At 40.8% G+C, this 17710-nt stretch overlaps 1 pseudogene; it reads left to right on the top strand.

Moving 5' to 3' along the window:
* Positions 1-356: 356 nt before the first annotated feature.
* LOC100855492 lies at positions 357-17453 on the top strand (annotated as a pseudogene).
* Positions 17454-17710: the final 257 nt, after the last annotated feature.

Below are 17710 nucleotides of genomic sequence, written 5' to 3'. Positions count from 1 at the left end.
GGAGTCTCTTGAGTCCTTTATGCTTTTTTCTAGAGCCACCAGTAGCTTTATAATAGTGCTTCTGAATTGGCTTTCTGACATTGAATTTTAATCCAGATTTTGTAACTCTGTGGGAGAGAGGACTGTTTCTGAATCTTTTGTGGTGTGATTTTCCTTCCAGTCATTTTTCTCTGTGCAGAGTGGCTATAAACAGGAAAAAGGGGGAAAGTGGAGGGAAAAAAAGGGTGGAGGATGCAAACAGAACCCAAAAATAAGGGGGAGTATACTCTCATTCTATATACTGTAAATCCCTCAACTTTCCTTGGAACTTTCAAGTGCTGCTTTGTCAATAACTTGCTATTCTCCTGTCCTTCCACATGGTCTTCTGGGGGGAGGGGCCTGCTGTGCTGATTCTCTGGTGTGTGCACCTGGCAGAGCTGCCCAGCCCCCTGCCAGGTGCACGGCTCATTGGGAACTATGTATCCTGTGAGACCCCTGCTCAGTCCCAGGTACAAGGTGACACCAGGAGGAACAGCCACAGTGGAGGCGGTGAGCTCTCCAACTCTGGAATCAGCTTCTGCTTTAACTACCGCATCTCCCAGTTGGCAGGGAACCTCGATGCTCTGGGGATGGGGGGTGCCGATCTGCACAGCTCGGGGCTGGCTGGCGGCCGGAGTGTCCTCACTATCCTGGGCCCTCTCAGCCTCCGCCTGTCCCAGGGGAAGTGCCGGATCTTGAACTGTGTCCCCCAATTTCCCTTGGCCCTGGGGCCTGCACCCCTGGAATCATGCTCCCAGGGCCGCACAGCCCCCTCCGTGTGCAGAGCAGCTGCCTCATCGGTCGCGCGAGCTGCTCCTGGGAACGCACTGGCCGCGGGCTCCAGCCCTTTAGGAAGCTTGGCCTGCAGTGTGTGGGGCGCTCTTTCCGGGGCGCAGGTCCCTGTTAGTGTCCCTGGGAGCCTGAGGGCATCCCCGCCCCTCCTGGGATCCTGCCCGAGCTCCCTGAGAGCGCCTTTCCATCTAGGAAGATTGGAAAAGCTCCTCCTTCTCTGGGACTGGGCTTCCTGTCCTGGGGGCACTCACCTGGTAGGCCTTAGTGGGGTCCTCTCGGGGCCCCTCCTCCTTGGATGCTTTTTTATTTCTTTATTTTTTTCCGTCTTCCTACCTTGATAGAACCCGAACTCTTCTCACTGTAGCATTCCAGCTGTTCTTTCTTTAAATCTCAGGCCAGGGGATCCCTGGGTGGCGCAGTGGTTTAGCGCCTGCCTTTGGCCCAGGGCGTGATCCTGTATTCCCGGGATAGAGTCCTGTGTTGGGCTCCCTGCATGGAGCCTGCTTCTCTCTCTCGATCTCTCTCTCTCTCTCTCTCTCTCTCTTTCTCTCTCTCTCTCATGAATAAATAAATAAATCTTTTTTAAAAAAAGAAATCCTTTAAAAAAATAAATCTCAAGCCAAATTCATAGTTTTTCAGGATGATTTGAAAGTTATTTAGGTAAGTTGGTGGGGACAGGTGACTTGGGGACCCTACTCTTCCACCATCTTGCCCCGCCTCTGATAAGTTCTTTATAGACTTTGGATACTAACCCTTTATTTGATAAGTAATTTGCAAATATTTTCTTTCATTCTTTAGGTTATCTTTTGGTTTTATCTATGCTTTCCTTTGCTGTGCAAAAGCTTTTTATCTTGATGAAGGCCCAATAGTTCAATTTTGCCTTTGTTTCCCTTGCCTTTGGAGACCTTTCTAGCAAGAAATAGCTGCAGGAGGTCAAAGAGGTTGTTGCCCGTGTTTTTCTCTAAGTGTTTGATGGATTCGGGTCTCGCATTTAGGTCTTTCATTCATTTTGAGTATATTTTTGTGTATGATGTAAGAAAATGGTCCAGTTTCATTCTTCTGCATGTGGTTGTCCAATTTTCTCAACACCATTTGTTGAAGAGGTTGTTCTTTTTTCCATTGATATTCTTTACTGCTTTATCAAAGATTAGTTGACCATAGAGTTGAGGGCCCATTTCTGGGTTCTCTATTCTGTTCCATTGATCTATATGTGTCTTTTTTTGTGCCAGTGCGATGCTCTCTTGATGATTACCACTTTGTAATACAGCTTGAAGTCCAGGATTGTGATGCTGCCAGCTTTGGTATTCTTTTTCAAATTTCCTTTGCCTATTCATAATGTTTTCTAGTTCCATACAAATTTTAGAATTATTTGTCCCAGCTCTGTGAAAAAAAATGTTGATGGTATTTTGATAAGGATTGCACTGAATATATGTATTACTCTGACATTTTATCAGCATTTGTTCTTCCAATCCATGAGTATGAACATTTCTCCATTTTTTTGTGTGTCTTTCTCAATTACTTTCATGAGTGTTGTATAATTTTCTGAGTACAGATACTTTGCCTCTTTGGTTAGGTTTATTCCTAGTTATCTTACAAATTTTGATGCAATTGTAAATGGGATTTATTCTTTAATCTCTATTTCTTCTGTCTCATTGTTATAGTATAGAAATGCGACTGAGTTCTGTGCATTGATTTTGTATCCTGCCACATTGCTGAATTCCTGTATGACTTCTAGCTAATTTGGGGTGGAATCTTTGGGTTTTTCACTTTTTTAAAGATTTTATTTATTTGTTCATGAGAGACACACAGAGAGAGGCAGAGACACAGGCCGAGGGAGAAGCGGGCTCCTTGCAAGGAGCCTGATGTGGGACTCGATCCCGGATCATGCCCTGGGCCAAAGGCAGACACTCAACCGTTGAGCTACCCAGGCATCCCTTTAGGTTTTTCACATAGTGTGTCATGTTATCTGTGAGGAGTGAGAGTTTGACTTCTTTCCAATTTAGATTACTTCTTTTCTTTTTTTTCTGATTAAGTCTTTTTTTTTCTTGTTTGATAATCTTTTTTTCCTTTTATAATTTATTTTTTTGTATATCTTTTATTGGAGTTCGATTTGCCAACATATAGTATAACACCCAGTGCTCAACCCATCAAGTGCCCCCCTCAGTGTTGTCTGACTGCTGAGGCTAGGACTTCTAGTACTATGTTGAACAACAGTGGTGAGATTCTGCAATCACAGTTGGCAGCTTGAAGAACTGGAGACTTGGAAATGCACTGACAGGCTTAGAACACACAGGGACATCCCTGTTGTATTTCTGTCCTTAGGGGAAAAGTTCTCAGTTTTTCCCCATTGAGAATGATATTTGCTGTCGGCTTTTTGTATATGGGTTTTATGATATTGAGGTATGTTCTCTCTGTTGCTACAATGTGAAGAGTTTTAATCAAGAAAGGATGCTGTACTTTGCCAAATGTTTGTCCTGTATCTATTGAGAAGATCATATGGTTCCTGACCTTCTTTTATTAATGCAGTGTATCATACTGATTGATTTGAAGATGTTGAACCATGCTTGTAGACAAGGAATAAACTCCATTATTCATGATGAATAATCCTTTTAATGTACTGTTGGATCCTATTGGCTAGTATCTTGGTGAGAGTTTTGGCATCTATGTTCATCACGGATACTGGTTTATAATTCTCCTTTTTGGTGGGATCTTTGTCTGGTTTGGGAATTCAGGTGATGCTGGCCTCATAAGAAGAGTTTGGATGATGTCCTTCCATTTCTGTTTTTTGAAACAGCTTCAGAAGGTAAGTATTATTGTTCTTTCAATGTTTGGTACAATTCCCCTGAGAAGTCATACAGTCATGGATTCTTGTTTGCTGGGATTTTCTGATTACTGCTTCAATTTGCTTGCTGATTATGAATCTGTTCAGGTTTTCAGTTTCTTCCTGTTTCAGTTTTGGTAGTTTATATGTTTCCAGGAATGCTTCCATTTCTTCTAGATTACCTAATTTGTTTCCACATTGTTGCTCATAATATGTTCTTTTTTAAAAGAAGGATTTTATTTATTTATTTGAGAGAGAAAGAGGGAGAGTGCAAGCATGAGTGGGGAGGGAATGAGAAGCAGGCTCCCCACTAAGCAAAAAGCTCAATTTGGGGCTTGATCCCAGATCCCAAGACCATAACCTGAGCTGAACGCTGATGCATAACTGAGTGAGCCACGCAGGTGCCCTGCTAAAAACATGTTCTTATAATTGTTTGTACTTCTTCAGTGTTGATTGTGATCTCTCCTCTTTCATTCATGATTTTATTAATTTGAGTGCTTTCTCTTTTCTTTTTGATAAGTCTGCCCAGGAGATTATCAGTCTTATTCTTTCAAAGAACTAGTTCCTAGTTTCTTTGTTCTGTTCTACTTTTCTTTGGGTTTCTATTTCATTGATTTCACTCTAATATTTATTAATTCTCTTCTCCTGCTGGGTTTATGCTTTATGTGCTCTTTTTTCTCCAGCTGCTTTAGGTGTAAGGTTAGGTTGTGTATTTGAGACCTTTCTTATTTCTTTTTTTTAAGATTTTATTTATTTATTCATGAGAGCGAGCAAGAGAGAGGCAGAAACACAGGCAGAGGGAGGAGCAGGCTCCCCACAAGGATCCCAATGCAGGGCTTGATCTGGGACCCTGGGATTATGCCCTGAGCCAAAGGCAGATGCTCAACCGCTGAGGTGCCCAGGCATCCTGAGGCCTTTCTTATTTCTTGAGAATAGTTGACATTGTTCTATACTTCCCTCTTAGGATTGCCTTTGCTGCATTACAAAGGTTTTGAACTGTTAGTTGTGTCTTCATTTTCATTTTTTCCATGAATTTTTAAAATTATTCTTTAATTTCCTGATTGGTTCATTTATTCTATAGTAGGATGAGCTTTAACCTCCAAGTATTTGAGTTCCTTTCAAATTTCCTCTTGTGATTGAGTTCAAGGTTCAAAGCATTGAAGTCTGAAAATATGCAGTGGATAATCCCAATCTTTTGGTACTGGTGGAGACCTGATTTGTGACCCAGTATGTGATTTATTCTGGAGGATGTTCCATGTGCACTTGAGAAGAATGTTTATTCTGTTACTTTAGGATGAAATGCTCTGTATATACCTTTGAAATCCATCTGGTTCAGTGTGTCATTCAAAGCCCATGTTGCCTTGTTGATCTTTTGTGTAGATGAGTTGACCACTGCAGTGGGCAGGGTGTTAAAGTTCCCTATTATTTTTATATTATTATTAATGTATTTCTTTAATTTTGTTATACATTGGTTCATATAATTGGTGCTTCCATGTTAGGGGCATAAATTTTTTTTGTATATTTTTTATTGGAATTCAATTTGCCAACAATAAATATTTACAATTGTTAGATCTTCTTGTTGGATAGACCCATTAATTATGATATAGTGACCTTCTTTATTTCTTATTAGTCTTTGGTTTAAAATCTAGTTTGTTTGATATAAGGATTACTACCCCAGCTTTCTTTGATGCCCGTTAGCATGATAAATGGTTCTCCACCTCCTCACTGTCAATCTGGAGGTGCCTTTGGGTCTAACTTGAGTCTCTTGTAAAGAACATATGGATAAGTCTTAGTTTTTTATCCATTCTGATTCCTTGTGTCTTTTTATTGGATCATTTTGCCCATTTACATTCAGAGTACCTATGGAAAGATATGCATTTAGTGCCATTGTATTTCCTATAAAGTCACTGTTTCTGTATATTGTCTTTCCTTTCCTTGTTCCTTTCTGGTCTATGTTACTTTTGGGCTCTCTCTTCTCTTTGAGGATCCCCTTTAATATTTCTTGTAGGACTGGTTTAGTGATCACAAATTCTTTTAGTTTATGTTTGTCCTGGAAACTCTTTATATTTCCTTCTATTCTGAATATCAGTCTTGTTGTATAAAGTATTCTTGGCTGCATGATTTTCTCATTTAGTACCCTGAATATATCATGCTTGTCCTTTGTGGCCTGCCAGGTCTCTGTGGATAGATGTGCTGCCTGCCTTATGTTTCTACCTCTGTGGATTATGGACCTCTTGTCCTGAGATGCTTTTAGGATTTTCTCTTTGTCTCTAAGTTTTGCAAGCTTCACTCTTATATGTTGGTGTATTGACCTATTTTTATTGATTTTGAGGGGGGTTCTCTGTTTCTTCTGGAGTTGAATATTGCAGCATTTTTTTACAGCAGCCAAATTATGGAAGCAGCCTGAATCTCAATTGTTAGAGAAATGGATAAAAAATGAGAGGTATATATCTATAGACAAATAGATACGGTTAAGAGTCCAGTTATTATCATGTGCACTGAGTAATGTTTTGAATCATTAAATTGTACATCTGAAACTAATATAACACTATATGTTAACTGTAATGTAATTAATATTGAAAAACTTGATACAAATATAAATAAAATACAAAGAACCATTTAAAACTAGTATAATAGAGCCTTAATCTCCTTTAAAAATTCATTTAAAAATCTCCTTTAAAAATACACTTTGCTATTATATGTTTAAATTATTCCTAGCCAGAAGCGTCAAATCTAATGAAATTTAGTGGTTGGTTTTTAAAATTTTTTATGTTCAGAAACACTTTTATGTTTTTTCTAAAGTTTTTATTTAAATTCCAGTCAAGAGGGACACCTGGGTGGCTCAGTGGTTGAGCGCCTGCCTTCAGCCCAGGGCGTGATCCTGGAGTTCCAGGATCGAATCTCACATCGGGCTCCCTGCATGGAGCCTGCTTCTCTCTCTGCCTGTGTCTCTGCCTCTCTCTCTATGTCTCTCATGAAAAAAAATAGATAAAATCTTTAAAAATAAATAAGTAAAAAATAAATAAAATAAAAAAACAAAAATAAATAAATAAATAAATTCCAGTTAACATACAGCGTAATATTAGTTTCAGGTATACAATATGGTTACTCAACACTTCCATACAAAACGGGTTGCTTGTCACAACAAGTGCACTCCTTAATCCCCATCACCTATTTAACCAGTCCCCTCATCCACCTCCCCTCTGGTAACCATTAGTTTGTTCTCTATAGTTAAGAGTCTGTTTCTTTGTTTGCCTCTCTCTCTCTTTTCTTCTATATGCTTGTTTGTTTTGTTTCCACATATGAGTGAAATCATATGATATTTGTCTTTCTCTGACTGTGTATCAGATCTAGCAATTTTTGTGTTGGAGTCTTTCAGGTTTTCTAAATAGAATATCATGCCTCTGCAAATAGTGAAAGTTTCACTTTGTCTTTGCCAATTTGTATAACTTTCATTTTTTTGTGTTCTCTGATTGCTGTGGCTAGGACTTCTAGTACTATGTTAAACAATGGTGGTGAAAGTGAATATCCTTGTCTTATTACTGTCTGAAGAAGAAAAGCTCTGATTTCCCCATTGAGCATGATATTAGCTGTGTATTTTTCACATATCATGTTTATGATGTTGAGGTATGTTCACTTTAACCCTACATTGTTGAGAGTTTTTAATCATGAATGGATGGTGTACTTTGTCAAATGCTTTTTCTACATCTATTGAAAAGATCACGTTTCTTTTTTTAAAGATTTTATTTATTTAGTCATGAGAGACATAGAGAGAGAGGCCAGAGATACAGGCAGAGAGAGAAGCAGGCTCCATGCAGGGATCCCAACGTGGGACTCGATCCCATGACTCCGGGATCATGCCCTGGGCCAAAGGCAGGTGCTAAACCGCTGAGCCATCCAGGGATCCCTTGAAAAGATCATGTTTCTTATCCTTTCTTTAATTTATGTAGTGTGTCACATTGATTGATTTGTGAATACTGAACCACTTGCAGCCCAGGAATAAATCCCACTTGAATGTGGTGACTGATTCTTTTAATGTACTGTTGGATTCATTTTGCTTGTATTTTATTGAGAATTTTTGCATCCATGGTCATCAGGGATATTGGCCTATAGTTCTCTTTTTCTGTAGTGTCTTTATCTGGATTTGGTATCAGGGTAATGCTAGCCTCATAGAATAAATTTTGAAGTTTTCTTTCTGTTTCTCCTTTTTGGAAGAGTTTAAGAAGAGTACATATTAACTCCTCTTTACATGTTTGCTAGAATTCACCTGTGAAGTGATCTGGCCCTGGAGTGTTGTTTATTGGGAGATATAATGACTGATTCCATTTCTTTGCTGGCTATTAATCTGATCAAGTTTTCTATTTCTTCCTGTTTCACTTTTGGTAGTTTATGTGTGTCTGGGAATTTACCCATGTTTTCCAGGTTTTCCAATTCATTGGCATATTGTTTTTCATAATAATCTTTTATAATTGTATTTTTCTGGTGTTGGTTATTTCTCCTCTCTCACTTTTCACTATGAACTTGAATCTTTCTCTTTGATAAATCTAGCTAGGATTTTATTGATTTTATTAATTTTTTTCAATGAACCCGCTCCTGGTTTCATTGATCTGTTCTCCTGTTTGGGAGGTTTTGTTTTGTTTTTAAGTGTCTATATAATTTATTTCTGTTCTAAACTTTATTATTTCCCTACTTCTGCTCACTTTAGGCTTCATTTTCTATTCTTTTTCTAGCTCCTTCTTTGTATAAGGTTTGGTTTATTTATTTGAGATATTTCTTGCTTCTTGAGGTAGGTCTGAATTACTATATACTTCCTTCCTAGGACTGCTTTTGCTGCATCCAAGAGTCATTGGACCATAATGTTTTCATTTTCATTTGTTTCCATGTATTTTTTTATTTCTTCTTTAATTTCCTGGTTGACCTATTCATTCTTTAGTAGCATGTTCTTTAACCTCCATATATTTGTGATCTTTCTAAATATTTTCTTGCGATTGACTGTAAGTTTCATAGCATTGTGGTCAGAATATATCCATGGTATGGTCTCAGTTGTTTTGTACTTTTTGAGGCCTGATTTTTGACCTACTATGTGATTTATTCTGGATAATGTCCCAACTGCACCTGAAAAGAAAGTGTAGGGCAGCCCCGGTGGCTCAGCAGTTTAGCACCACCTGCAGCCAAGGGTGTGATCCTGGAGACTCTGGATCCAGTCCCACATCAGGATCCCTGCATGGAGCCTGCTTCTCCCTCTGCCTGTGTCTCTGCTTCTCTCTCTCTCCTCTCTGTGTATTCTCATGAATGAATGAATAAATAAAATCTTTAAAAAAGAAAAGAAAAGAGTGTATTCTGCTGCTTTAGGATGAAATGTTCTGAATATATCTGTTAAGTTCATCTGGTCCAGTGTGTCATTCAAAACCATTTTTTCCTTGTTGACTTTCTGCCTAGATGATCTGTTCATTGATGTAATTGGGGTGTTGAAGTCCCCTATTCTTATATTATCTACAATGAATTCCTTTATTTTTATTATTGTTTTACATATGTTGGTGCTTCAAAGTTGGGTGCAAAAATATTTACAATTGTTAGATCTTCCTGTTGTATAGACCCCTTTATTATGATATAGTGCCATTCTTCATCCCTTGCTAGTCTTTGGTCTAAAAATCTATTTTGTTGGAGGAGGGGCAAGATGGCTGAAGAATAGGGTCCCCAAATCACCTGTCTCCACCAAATTACCTAGATAACCTTCAACTCATCCTGAAAATCTACGAATTCGGCCTGAGATTTAAAGAGAGACCAGCTGGAACACTACAGTGAGAAGAGTTCGCACTTCTATCAAGATAGGAAGACGGGAAAAAAGAAATAAAGAAACAAAAGGCATCCAAGGGGGAGGGGCCCCGCGAGGAGCCGGGCTAAGGCCGGGGCGAGTGCGCCCAGAACAGGAGAGCCCCGTCCCGGAGAAGCAGGAGCTGCACCAACCTTCCCGGGCAGAAAGGGGCTCACAGGGAGTTAGAGCAGGACCCCAGGAGGGCGGGGATGCCCTCGGGCTCCCTGGGACACTAACAGACACCTGCGCACCCAGGAGAGTGCCCCATACCCTGCGGCCGAGCTCCCTAAAGGGCTGCCGCGCGCCCCGTGGGACCCGGAGAAGCTCGGAGGAGCTCGGGCGGCGGTTCCACGGAGAGGGGGCTGCCCGGCCGGGAGCCCGAATCCAACAGCGCAGGCCCCGGAGCACAGGGCGCCGGGGACACAGCCTGGGATCCGACCTCCCCCCGGACAGGCAGAGGCTGGGAGGGCCCAGGACAGCAAGGACGCTCCTGCCCCGAGCTGAGCAGAGCAGCGGCCCCGCCCGGAGCCTCCAGGCCCTGCAGGCGGAGAGCTCCAGAGTTCCTGTGGGGGCTGCTCCAGATTTCCAGAGCTGACACCGCCACCGTGGTTGTTCTTTCTGGGGCCTCACGGGGTAAACAACCCCCACTGAGCCCTGCACCAGGCAGGGGGCAGAGCACCTACCCCAAGTGCTAACACCTGAAAATCAGCACAACAGGCCCCTCCCCCAGAAGACCAGCTAGATGGACAAGTTCCAGGGGAAGTCAATGGACTTAAAATATACAGAATCAGGAATCCCTGGGAGGCGCAGTGGTTTGGCGCCTGCCTTTGGCCCAGGGCGCGATCCTGGGGACCTGGGGTCAAGTCCCACGTAGGGGTCCCAGTGCATGGAGCCTGTTTCTCCCTCTGCCTGTGTCTCTGTCTCTCTCTCTCTCTCTCTCACTGTGTGCCTATCATAAATAAAATAAACAAAAATATACAGAATCAGAAGATACTCCCCCATGGTGGTTTTTTTTTTTTGATGACTTTGCTTCCCCCACCCTTTTTTCCCTTTCATTCTTTTTCTTTCTCTTTCTGTTTTTCTTCTCTTTTTTCTTTTTTTCTTCCTTTATTCTTTTTTCTTTTTCTCTTTTCTTCCCTTCTTTCTCTTTTTCTCCTTTTCTCAATAAAGCTTGTTTTTAGCCATTCTGCACTGAGCAAAATGACTAGAAGGAAAACCTCACCTCAAAAGAAAGAATCAGAAACAGTCCTCTCTCCCATAGAGTTACAAAATCTGGATTACAATTCAATGTCAGAAAGCCAATTCAGAAGCACTATCATACAGCTACTGGTGGCTCTAGAAAAAAGCATAAAGGACTCAAGAGACTTCATGACTGCAGAACTTAGATCCAATCAGGCAGAAATTACAAATCAATTGAATGAGATGCAATCCAAACTAGAAGTCCTAACGACAAGGGTTAATGAGGTGGAAGAACGAATGAGTGACATAGAAGACAAGTTGATGGCAAAGAGGGAAACTGAGGAAAAAAGAGACAGACAATTAAAAGACCATGAGGTTAGATTAAGGGAAATTAACGACAGCCTGAAGAAGAAAAATCTACGTTTAAATGGGGTTCCCGAGGGCCCCGAAAGGGACAGAGGGCCAGAATATGTATTTGAACAAATCATAGCTGAAAACTTTCCTCATCTGGGAAGGGAAACAGGCAAACAGATCAGGAAATAGAGAGATCCCCCCCTAAAATCAATAAAAACCATTCAACACCTCGACATTTAATAGTGAAGCTTGCAAATTCCAAAGATAAAGAGAAGATTCTTAAAGCAGCAAGAGACAAGAAATCCCTGATTTTATGGGGAGGAGTATTAGAGTAACAGCAGACCTCTCCACAGAGACCTGGCAGGCCAGAAAGGGCTGGCAGGATATATTAAGGGTCCTAAATGAGAAAAACATGCAACCAAGAATACTTTATCCAGCAAGGCTCTCATTCAGAATGAAAGGAGAGATAAAGAGCTTCCAAGACAGGCAGGAACTGAAAGAATATGTGACCTCCAAACCAGCTCTGCTAGAAATTTTAAGGGGGACTCTTAAAATTCCCCTTTAAGAAGAAATTCAGTGGAACAATCCACAAAAACAAGGACTGAATAGATATCATGATGACACTGAACTCATATCTGTCAATAGTAACTCTGAACGTGAATGGGCTTAATGACCCCATCAAAAGGCGCAGGGTTTCAGACTGGATAAAAAAGCAGGAGCCATCTATTTGCTGTCTACAAGAGACTCATTTTAGACAGAAGGACACCTACAGCCTGAAAATAAAAGGTTGGAGAAACATTTACCATACAAATGGTCCTCAAAAGAAAGCAGGGGTAGCCATCCTTATATCAGATAAACTAAAATTTACCCCGAAGACTGTAGTGAGAGATGAAGAGGGACACTATCTCATACTTAAAGGATGTATCCAACAAGAGGACTTAACATTCCTCAATATATATGCCCCGAATGTGGGAGCTGCCAAATATTTAAACCAATTAATAACCAAAGTGAAGACATACTTAGATAATAATACACTTATACTTGGTGACTTCAATCTAGCTCTTTCTACCCTCGATAGGTCTTCTAAGCACATCTCCAACGAAACGAGAGCTTTAAATGATACACTGGACCAGATGGATTTCACAGATATCTACAGAACTTTACATCCAAATTCAACTGAATACATATTCTTCTCAAGTGCACATGGAACTTTCTCCAGAATAGACCACATACTGGGTCACAAATCGAGTCTGAACCAATACCAAAAGATTGGGATCGTCCCCTGCATATTCTCAGACCACAATGCCTTGAAATTAGAACTAAATCACAAGAAGCATGGAAGGACCTCAAACAGGTGGAGGTTAAGGACCATCCTGCTAAAAGATGAAAGGGTCAACCAGGAAATTAAGGAAGAATTAAAAAGATTCATGGAAACTAATGAGAATGAAGATACAACCATTCAAAATCTTTGGGATGCAGCAAAAGCAGTCCTAAGGGGGAAATACATCGCAATACAAGCATCCATTCAAAAACTGGAAAGAACTCAAATACAAAAGCTAACCTTACACATAAAGGAGCTAGAGAATAAACAGCAGATTGACCCCACGCCCAGCAGAAGAAGAGAGTTAATTAAAATTCGAGCAGAACTCAACGAAATCGAGACCAGAAGAACGGTGGAACAGATCAACAGAACCAGGAGTTGGTTCTTTGAAAGAATTAATAAGATAGATAAACCATTAGCCAGCCTTATTAAAAAGAAGAGAGAGAAGACTCAAATTAATAAAATCATGAATGAGAAAGGAGAGATCACTACCAACACCAAGGAAATACAAACGATTTTAAAAACATATTATGAACAGCTATACGCCAATAAAGTAGGCAATCTAGAAGAAATGGACACATTTCTGGAAAACCACAAACTACCAAAACTGGAACCGGAAGAAATAGAAAACCTGAACAGGCCAATAACCAAGGAGGAAATTGAAGCAGTCATCAAAAACCTCCCAAGACACAAGAGTCCAGGGCCAGATGGCTTCCCAGGGGAATTGTATCAAACGTTTAAAGAAGAAATCATACCTATTCTCCTAAAGCTGTTTGGAAAGATAGAAAGAGATGGAGTACTTCCAAATTCATTCTATGAGGCCAGCATCACCTTAATTCCAAAACCAGACAAAGACCCCACCAAAAAGGAAAATTATAGACCAATATCCCTGATGAACTAGGATGCAAAAATTCTCAACAAGATACAAGCCAATAGGATCCAACAGCACATTAAGAAAATTATTCATCCTCAGGCTGTCGTTTATTTCCCTTAATCTATCTTCATGGTCTTTTAATTGTTTGTCTCTTTTTTCCTCAGTTTCCCTCTTTGCTATCAACTTGTCTTCTATGTCACTCACTCATTCTTCCACCTCGTTAACCCTCGTCGTTAGGACTTCTAGTTTGGATTGCATCTCATTCAATTGATTTTTAATTTCTGCCTGATTAGCTCTAAATTCTGCAGTCATGAAGTCTCTTGAGTCCTTTATGCTTTTTTCTAGAGCCACCAGTAGCTGTGTAATAGTGCTTCTGAATTGGCTTTCTGACATTGAATTGTAATCCAGATTTTGTAACTCTGTGGGAGAGAGGACTGTTTCTGAAAATATACCTGCCCTACGACCCAGCAATTGCACTGTTGGGGATTTACCCCAAAGATACAAATGCAATGAAACGCCGGGACACCTGCACCCCGATGTTTATAGCAGCAATGGCCACGATAGCCAAACTGTGGAAGGAGCCTCGGTGTCCAATGAAAGATGAATGGATAAAGAAGATGTGGTTTATGTATACAATGGAATATTACTCAGCTATTAGAAATGACAAATACCCACCATTTGCTTCAATGTGGAGGGAACTGGAGGGTATTATGCTGAGTGAAGTAAGTCAGTCGGAGAAGGACAAACATTATATGTTCTCATTCATTTGGGGAATATAAATAATAGTGAAAGGGAATATAAGGGAAGGGAGAAGAAATGTGTGGGAAATATCAGAAAGGGAGACAGAATGTAAAGACTGCTAACTCTGGGAAACGAACTAGGGGTGATAGAAGGGGAGGAGGGTGGGGGGTGGGAGCGAATGGGTTACGGGCACTGGGGGTTATTCTGTATGTTAGTAAATTGAACACCAATAAAAAATAAATTAAAAAAAAAAGAAAATTATTCACCACGACCAAGTAGGATTTATCCCCAGATCACAAGGCTGGTTCAACACTGGTAAAACAATCAATGTGATTCATCATATCAGCAATAGAAAAACCAAGAACCATATGATCCTCTCATTAGATCCAGAGAAAGCATTTGACAAAATACAGCATCCATTCCTGATCAAAATGCTTCAGAGTGTAGGGATAGAGGGAACTTTTCTTGACATTTAAAAGCCATCTACGAAAAGCCCACAGCAAATATCATTCTCAATGGGGAAGCACTGGGAGCCTTTCCCCTAAGATCAGGAATAAGACAGGGTTGTCCACTCTCACCACTGCTATTCAACATAGTACTGGAAGTCCTAGCCTCAGCAATCAGACAACAAAAAGACATTAAACGCATTCAAATTGGCAAAGAAGAAGTCAAACACTCCCTCTTCGCCAATGACATGATACTCTACGTAGAAAACCCAAAAGTCTCTACCCCAAGATTGCTAGAACTCATACAGCAATTTGGTAGCGTGGCAGGATACAAAATCAATGCCCAGGAATCAATGGCATTTCTATACACTAACAATGAGGCTGAGGAAAGAGAAATTAAGGAGTCAATCCCATTTACAATTGCACCCAAAAGCATAAGATACCTAGGAATAAACCTTACCAAAGAGGTAAAGGATCTATACCCTAAAAACTATAGAACACTTCTGAAAGAAATTGAGGAAGACACAAAGAGATGGAAAAATATTCCATGCTCATGGATTGGCAGAATTAATATTGTGAAAATGTCAATGTTACCCAGGGCAATTTACACGTTTAATGCAATCCCTATCAAAATACCATGGACTTTCTTCAGAGAGTTAGAAAAAATTATTTTAAGATTTGTGTGGAATCAGAAAAGACCCGAATAGCCAGGGGAGTTTTAAAAAAGAAAACCATATCTGGGGGCATCACAATGCCAGATTTCAGGTTGTACTACAATGCTGTGGTCATCAATACAGTGTGGTACTGGCTCAAAAACAGACACATAGATCAATGGAACAGAATAGAGAACCCAGAAGTGGACCCTGAACTTTATGGTCAACTAGTATTCGATAAAGGAGGAAAGACTATCCATTGGAAGAAAGACAGTCTGTTCAATAAATGGTGCTGGGAAAATTGGACATCCACATGCAGAAGAATGAAACTAGACCACTCTCTTCCACCATACACAAAGATAAATTCAAAATGGATGAAAGATCTAAATGGGAGACAAGATTCCATCAAAATCCTAGAGGAGAACATAGGCAACACCCTTTCTGAACTTGGCCACAGTAACTTCTTGCAAGATACATCCACGAAGGCAAAAGAAACAAAAGCAAAAATGAACTATGGGGACTTCATCAAGATATAAGAAGCTTTTGCACAGCAAAGTCAACAAAACTAAAAGACAACCCACAGAATGGGAGAAGATATTTGCAAATGACATATCAGATAAAGGGCTAGTGTCCAAGATCTATAAAGAACTTATTAAACTCAACACCAAAGAAACAAACAATCCAATCATGAAATGGGCAAAAGACATGAAGAGAAATCTCACAGAGGAAGACATAGACATGGCCAACATGCATATGAGAAAATGCTCCGCATCACTTGCCATCACTTGCCATCAAGGAAATACAAATCAAAACCACAATGAGATACCACCTCACACCCGTGAGAATGGGGAAAATTAACAAAGCAGGAAACCACAAATGTTGGAGAGGATGCAGAGAAAAGGGAACCCTCTTGCAGTGTTGGTGGGAATGTGAACTGGTGCAGCCACTCTGGAAAACTGTGTGGAGGTTCCTCAAAGAGTTAAAAATAGACCTTCCCTACGACCCAGCAATTGCACTGTTGGGGATTTACCCCAAAAATTCAGATGCAATGAAACGCCGGGACACCTGCACCCCAATGTTTATAGCAGCAATGTCCACGATAGCCAAACTGTGGAAGGAGCCTCGGTGTCCATCGAAAGATGAATGGATAAAGAAGATGTGGTTTATGTATAGAATGGAATATTACTCAGCCATTAGAAACAACAAATACTCGTCATTTGTTTCAACGTGGATGGAACTGGAGGGTATTATGCTGAGTGAAGTAAGTCAATCGGAGAAGGACAAACAGTGTATGTTCTCATTCATTTGGTGAATATAAATAATAGTGAAAGGGAATATAAGGGAAGGGAGAAGAAATGTGTGGGAAATATCAGAAAGGGAGACAGAACATAAAGACTCCTAACTCTGGGAAACGAACTAAGGGTGGTGGAAGGGGAGGAGGGCTGGGGGTGGGGGTGAGTGGGTGACGGGTACTGAGGGGGATACTTGACGGGATGAGCACTGGGTGTTATTCTGTATGTTGGTAAATTGAACACCAATAAAAATTATTTTATTAAAAAATAAAATAAAATAAAATCTATTTTGTCTGATATAAGTATCACTACTCAGGCTTTATTTTCATGTTCATTTGCATAATAAATATTTCTCCATCCCCTCACTTTCAATCTGCAGTGATCTTTAGGTCTAAAATAAATCTGTTGATGGAGAGAAGGTGGGCAGAAGCCAAAGGATGATACAACTGTGTTGTGCTGTATGAGAAGAACCAAACTGGTAAAAAAAAAAAAAAATCATGAGAACCAAAAGATCGAACAAGATGACATCAAACCAGAAGATAAAGCTCATAAGGCCTCGGCCAAAATTCAGGCTAACTTCCATGGACACATAATAAGGAAAAAGCTCAAAGGAGAGAAGAAGGGTGATGCCCAAGCTGCTGATTCAGAGGCGAACAGAAGGATGAAGCCCCTATTCCTGATGGCATGGAGAAGGAGGGAGAATGTCCTACTCCCACAGATGCAGCCCCTACCTCCAGCCCCAAGCCTGAGGAAACTGGCTTCCGAGGAGAAGGGGGGGAGAGTTCCCCTGATGCTGCCAAAGAGCAGGCAGTCCTCCAGGCTCTGTCCCCTCAGAGGAGGAGCCCAGCTCTGCTGAGACAGAAAGTGCCACTAAAGCTTCCACTAACAACTCGTGGTCCTCTGAAGACACCCCAGCCACGGAGGTGCTTAAACAAACCAATGTGCCTGCTGCTCTCATTGTTGCTGCCACTACCCCACTGCAGAAGATGCTGCTGATAAGGCAACAGCCCAGCCTCCAGTGGATGCTGTGGAGAGCAGCCAAGCTGAGGAAAAGGTAGAAGCTGTAGGTGAAATTAAACTTAAGGAAAGTGCCTGGCAGGATGAAGGTAAAGGAGAAGAACATGAGATGGAATAAGAACATGCCTGATCTTAAAGAAATGGCTTTCCATGTCCCTCCCCTCCCCTCTCCTGAATCCTGTCTCTCCCCACCCTCTTCTCAACTCCACTCTGAAATTTCCCTTCCTGTCTTGCTCACATTCATGAGTCTGTCCTCTCCTACCCACTACCTCACTTTCTGTCAGTGTGGCAATTTTTTTTTAAAAGCAGTAGAGATCCCAAGTCACACAGTGTGGTTTAAACATTTTTTTTGTTTCTTGATGCTGTTATGGTGAATTTTTGGTAATG

Source organism: Canis lupus, chromosome X, assembly GCF_011100685.1.
Source record: "Canis lupus familiaris isolate Mischka breed German Shepherd chromosome X, alternate assembly UU_Cfam_GSD_1.0, whole genome shotgun sequence".
Classification (NCBI taxonomy): domain Eukaryota; kingdom Metazoa; phylum Chordata; class Mammalia; order Carnivora; family Canidae; genus Canis; species Canis lupus.
This window is presented reverse-complemented; position numbering and strand designations above follow the sequence as displayed.